Raw genomic sequence first — 6,075 nt, forward strand, 5'->3', positions numbered from 1 at the left:
TATTTGACAGATAGCGATCACAAGTAGGCAGAGAGGCAGGCAGAGAGAGAGAGAGAGAGGAGGAAGCAGGCTGCCCCCAAGCAGAGAGCCTTATGCGGGGCTCGATCCCAGAACTCTGGGATCATGACCTGAGCGGAAGACAGAGGCTTTCACCCACTGAGCCACCCAGGCGACCTGAATGTCCCCACCCACCCACCCTGAATGTCCATTTTAAACGTTGATACTGTCTCTTTGCAAAGAGCTAATAGCTTAGAGGTGCCAGGACCCTGAGGAATTAACTGAGCCCTAAGTAGTCAGATCCAGAGAAACTGAAGACAACCCCGTGCAGTGATTAAGGACCTAAACCTTGGAGGCGATTTGCCCAGGTTCGAATCCTGACACCATTATTTTATATGCTTTGTCAAGTAGTGTCTCTATGCCCGGGTTTCCTCATCTGTAAAAACAGGTATAATAATATCAACCTCCTAGGGATTGGAGGATTAAATGAGAATTCATGAGGGGCAAGGAAAACAGCAGTAGATATTTAGGACCCACTCCATAATTGTTATTTTATAAATGCTTCTATATTCACCATTCCTTAATTGATATAACAGTATGCATGGTAATTCTTTTATCCTTCTGCTTTATCTCCCCCAAAAAGGCCAGATTTTTTAAAGATGCTGTAATCCATAAAACCGCACACAATTTAAGCTGAAAGTAGCAGAAAACTTGGTGGCTCCATATATAATTAATATATATTCCCCTTCTAAATTTTAAAAAATTGAGTAAATTAACCTCAAGGAATTTACAAAATGAAAGAGAGAACTCACGATTTTCTTTTCTTTTTTTTTTTAAGATTTTATTTACCCACCTGACCGAACACAAGCAGAGGGAATGGCCAGGGCATAGGGAGAAGCAGACTACCAGTTGAGCAGGGAGCCAGCCGAGGGGGCTGGATCCCAGGACCTGGAACCAGGACTGGAGCCAAAAGCAGACACTTAACCATGACCAACCCAGGTACCCCAAACTCATGGTTTTCTGACACAAGTGTTACCACATCAAGCCACAGGTCTGTCTGTACATTTATTTCTCCCTGAACTCATCCATTGGCATCAGTTACTCACGCTGAAAAGAGCAGACTGATTTGTCCTGACACTAGAAGCACAATGCAGACTCTGCATATTCTTTATACCTTGGGGCATAAGGTTGGGTTGTTTTTATGATTCTCTAAAATCAGCTGCTCCAAAATCCTTTTATCAGGACAGCCCAAGCTTAGAGCTGTGTTTTTGCTGGCTGCATAAAGGAAAACAACATCTTGCCTGGCAGATGTTCTGACTTGCTTATTATGTGAACTGCTATATTAAATGGGATTGTTTTGGCCAGATTTTCAAAGAACTTCAGAATAACTATTCAGAAAAACCTGTATTTTAGAAATGTGCGGTTTTTGACCTACATCTCTGGCTTCTATGTGTTGTTACAACTGAACGATCTTCCCACATTTAAGTTTGTATTTTACTTACTCCAGTGACATCCACAAGTGGAAACATAGCTTCCACTCTCGACTTGGTATAAGGAATCTGGAATATAGCCCTCATACAGTTTTCATTTTATCTTTAGATAAAGCCTCGCAAACACTTCCATGACTTTAAGTGCCCAAAATCTATGTAAGTAGTTTGTTGTTTGTGGAAAAGGACATTGTATGTTATTTGAAATTTTTCAGGGTGGGAAAAACACTACCCTAGAGAGCCAAAAGGCAAGGGCTCCTTATTTTACCATAGAGAACAATTTGAACAATAGAATTCTATGATAATAGTAATTAATATTAACCTAAGGCAGGCTTTCCCTGTGTTTTTAAATTTCTCCAATACCCAAGGCTACTGTTAGCTACTTTGTTATTCATTAGGGAGTGGTGAATGTTTCTTCCCTTAGTCTGTGATTATTGTCAGTGGGATGATGACATAGGCCTAAAAATCTTTATGAGGCTTTTTTATTCTTTTTTAATGACAAGAAGAAAATAGTCTTTCTCTCTTTCTCCATATAAACCACACACACACACCATGGTTAAGGCACAATTTAAAATTTCATTGCATTGGGTTTCTTTATTTTAAAATTCTTAGGTGTAGCATTATTTTATAAATCTTAACGGTAATCTCAGAGTGACCTAAATTCCATTCCATTGACTTTTCTGTATTAATACCATTTTTATATTAGGTAGATATACCTAGTATCCATAGATTTTTTTAACAACTAAAAATACACATTTGTGGGGCACCTGGGTGGCTCAGTGGATTAAGCCTTTGCCTTCGGCCAGGACATCCTGGGATCGAGTCCCACATCGGGCTCTCTGCTCAGCAGGGAGCAGGGAGCCTGCTTCCCCCTCTCTCTCTGTGTGCCTCTCTGCCTACTTGTGATCTCTCTCTCTCTCTGTCAAATAAATAAATAAAATCTTTTAAAAAGTAAATAAATATAAATATAAATTTGTAAAACATGATTAAAATCTAATTGGGTGAGGTATTATGTAAAATCCACATGCTTAAGTTGATTTATAATGTTCATTAGGGCAAGTTAAGCAAAATTTAATACAAATTTATAACACTCACAAAAACTCTCCTAAATTCTCTTAAGTGGCTTTCAATATTTCTTCTGACATTTCTATATAAGTTGAAAATCAAAAACTCTCCTCTATGTTTCTCTTGCCATGAATTCAACTCCTGCAGACCTATCCATGGTAAAGAAGATGTGTTTTAGTGTTGTCATCTTATACATTTCCCTTTAAGTGACTGACAGACTATTTCTATTTCTTTTCTTTAAAGACCTCCTATGGAATTCTATAACGTATAATTGATTGATTTGTAGAGACTGCTGAAGACTTTTTTTTAAATCCAAGTGTGACCTTTGTGGATAAACTGTTTAATTCTCTCTAGCTACATTAAGCAAAAGCAATTTTATTTTCAACCTCAAGATGAAAGAGCCCTTAACTTAGCTACTAGGCATCCCTGAGAGGTTGCCTTACTGAGTAGGATGGCTACTTAGAGTGTGAAGACATGGGAGGGTCAATAGCATTTGGGTAATAAAAACTTGCCCACCACTGGGCAACTAGAAAACTTATCTGGTAACTAATACTGAGGGTCATATACTGAACAAGAACCTAAAGAGCTCCTTTCACCTGGTGTTCCTGTCCTTTTATTTTATTAGACCTGGCATTTTGTCAAGTCTATTAGAGACTAGAGGAGCAAGAGCATCTGTGATTCATTGCTGTCACTGGGGTGTGTTCTCTTGGAGAAGAATAGAGTGATTCAGGTTAGATTAATAATGGTGAGGAAGGGGGTAGGGTGTGTGTGGGAGGGAGGGTCGTGGCACAGGAGTTAGACTGTGGAAAGGTAATGGTAATAAAAGTATAGCTAAAGGCGACATCTTTCTCAGATCCTTAATTAACTCAAATGTCACTGCTGCATTCATTTGGGGAAAAAAAGGCATTAGATTTCAGCAAATCCTTAAGCAACAGAACATGTCTTATAATCATCCTTAACTACCTGAAGTTTGAGAGATAACAACTCCCAAGATAATTTCACAGTATTGAAATCTGTTTGAAGTGCTGGCAGAGAAGTCAGTGTAGTTTTCTACCCTTGACTCTCATTATTGTTTCAGTCTTGAGAGTATAAAAGCTTTCTTTTAGATGGAGAAGCAAGAATGTCTCATGATACCAGGAAAATAAGGAGTGAAGAGACAATTCTGCCATGTTCTAGGATGCTACTGATCTTTTTTCATATATTCTTCTAGCCCCTTGGCAACTTTGATGATAAGCATAGTAGTAGAGAAAATCTGTGAATCAGCCTATAATCAGGAATTTTCTGGTCCAGTTCAGGATCTGACAGCAAGATTGAAGCTTCACCCCTTTCCCACCATTCCCAAAGGCAACATAAAAATGTCTTAGATTTTCATCATGGGCCTTATGAGCAGTACCAAACCCTCCAAATGCAGAGAGAGCCCCTGACCAAGAGATCGGAATCCCTAGGGTGGATCCGTTAGGGAGGCATAATCAAAGATGGGGGAGGTGGCTTGAGCAAAGACCTCTCTTCCTTGATCTTCTTTCCTGCACCTCCAAGACTCCCTCACGCCCATGTCCCCCACACCATGCCTAACTTGTCAGTGACATCAACATTACCCAACTCTCCACTCTGTCACACCTCCGTTGCCGCCAAAAAATAATGTGTGAAACTTGATGATAATACTGGTGATCCTCAACTGACGAATGATACTGCCATATTTTTATAGCGAAAATATGTGTTTCCCATGGATAAGATCTTGGGAAGGAAGCATAGAACATGGCTACATTCACACTGACCTGGTCCTCCAGGACTTCACTCAGCTATTTAAATGTCCTTAACACAAAATTAAGACAGATAATACTTATCCTTCGACAATGTAGACCTTTAACTCAAACTTCCCAAACCTCCCACCTCCCAAAATTTTCCCTTACGTGCCCCTCTGGTTATTATTATAGCAGCTATCAAGTATATTATCTCAGTTATTTTTCAGTTTTTGATGTGACATCGTAAGTCATATTATCCTTTCCTTAGAACCATTTACAGACTTTCCTTTTATCTTATTCTTAAGTCAAGAGAAGGTCATTCAGTTGTTTTCCAGTAGTCCACAGTGCATGGGAATGATGGTTTAGTCTACCTCCATCACATTGCTTACCCTCTTCCTTATACTGTGTTATAACTTGTGAATCTATGCTTTTCTATGAATGCTGGATATTGAAAACTCAACTTCTATGTTACCAAAGATCTACTGTGAGTGAAATTCACACCAAATGCAGGGATAACACTCATCAAAAAACATGGTCTTCTCAGACTTTTGAAAGCCTGTCATTGGGTAGATAGCATACCATGATACCAAAGAACACAGGCTTGGGTTTTGGAAGGCAGGCAACTAATCACGTCCACATTTGTTAAGCAAATTCCTATGAAACTATAAATTATAAACTGCCCATAGGTTAAAAAAAAAAAAAAAAAAAAAAGCATTACTGTAGGTTGCCATTATCTGAAATGCTTTCCTAGCCTAACTCTGGGCCATTGGAATAGGGTACTTTAAACCTGCACGTACAAGTTTAAGATTTTTGTAAAGATGCCAAATCTTTAACATAACAATAATTAACATAAAGCTTGTGCAATTAAGCTGCCCCAAAAGGAATGAGTTTGAATCTTTGGCAAGATGTTCCTCTTTTTTAAAAAAGCAGCTTCACCAGTACATATTATCTTTACTCAGAGCTGTTTCCCTTAGGTTTGTTTAGCTAACTTTGTTTCATTCCAGTAACTGTCTATAGGGATAGCAATTTATTTTCAGTCACTAATTTTCAGGATGAATCAATCCTAATCAAACCAATTTTACCCACCAATGTAATCTGCTATGTGTATTTCCATGTTTATAGTTTGAAAGAATCAGACTTGCTGATCACCTCAACCTAAATAGAATTCTTCTGTGCTGAGAATGGGATTAAGTTCCCAAAATAAACTCTTAAGAAGAGAATTCATTTCAGAAAAATAAAATTCACTGATATCCTTGCGCAGGGGCCATGCTAATCTTCTCTGTATCGTTCCAATTTTAGTATATGTGCTGCCGAAGCGAGCACGAAAATTCACTGATATCAAACCGTGGATGTAGTGAGCCGGTACCTGAAGTGACTTGACTTTAGGGAGTGAAAATAGCATATTATTACAGGTTTGAAAGTCTACAGCTTAGAATTATGTGGACAAATGAGAATATAAATCTCCCTCTACTTATGGTGGAGTTACATCCTGATAAACCCACTGTAAAGTGAAAATATCATTAAGTCAAAAATGCATTTAATACACCTAAACTACCAAATATCCTAGCTTAGCTTAGCCTGAATCAAATGTGTTCAGAACACTTACATTAGCCTACACTTGGGCAAAGTCCTCTACTTCATAATAAAATGTTGGATATCTCATCTAATTTACTGAATACTGAAAAGGGTAGACAGAATACTGAAAAGGGAAGATTTGTATGGGTACAGAATAGTTTTAAGTGTAGGAGTTGTTTACCCTCATGGCTGCATGGCTGGCTGCGAGC

The 6,075-nt window shown here is 38.5% G+C and overlaps 1 pseudogene; it reads right to left on the bottom strand.

The window, feature by feature from the left end:
- Window positions 1–5,521: 5,521 nt before the first annotated feature.
- On the bottom strand, window positions 5,522–5,614 carry LOC123388802 (annotated as a pseudogene).
- Window positions 5,615–6,075: the final 461 nt, after the last annotated feature.

This window comes from Mustela putorius, unplaced genomic scaffold (assembly GCF_011764305.1).
Source record: "Mustela putorius furo isolate JIRA1106 unplaced genomic scaffold, ASM1176430v1.1 tig00003909_pilon_pilon_pilon, whole genome shotgun sequence".
Taxonomy (NCBI): Eukaryota; Metazoa; Chordata; class Mammalia; order Carnivora; family Mustelidae; genus Mustela; species Mustela putorius.